This window comes from Camelina sativa, chromosome 5 (assembly GCF_000633955.1).
Source record: "Camelina sativa cultivar DH55 chromosome 5, Cs, whole genome shotgun sequence".
NCBI lineage: Eukaryota > Viridiplantae > Streptophyta > Magnoliopsida > Brassicales > Brassicaceae > Camelina > Camelina sativa.
This window is the reverse complement of record NC_025689.1, coordinates 31,270,851-31,271,366: the sequence shown is the minus strand read 5'-3', so window position 1 is coordinate 31,271,366 and position 516 is coordinate 31,270,851.

Genomic DNA, 516 nt, shown 5'->3' with positions numbered 1-516 from the left:
AGGTTAATTGAACCTACTAGGAGACATAAAAAATCTTAGTATCAATTGATCCCGGCAACGGCGCCAAATTGATACTAAGATTTTTTATGTCTCCTAGTAGGTTCAATTAACCTTATGTAGTTGTAGTACTTAAGGTGTCAATCCAGTTGGGAATGTTTACTATCACTCAAGATGCAATCAAGCTATCACAAGTCAAGCCAATTCGAAGAATGTTTTTATCTAACAGTCCTAGAATGATCAAAATGCAAAACGGAAATGAGTCACAGAACTAGAAACAAGAATGCATGACGAGAAGCGAAAGTGAATAAAAACGTAAAAGATTCTAAGCATGAACAAACGAAACAGTTCCAGGAATGTAATAAAAATCAGAAAGAAAGAAGTCCTAAGGATGGGGTAATTGATGTCGGTGGAGTATCCTAGTCTAAGGAGTGTTTAACATACCACAAGCAAAGTATCCCTAAACAATGAACATCACAACTTAGCTAATCCAATCTCTTGGCAAAAGCTACTCAGACT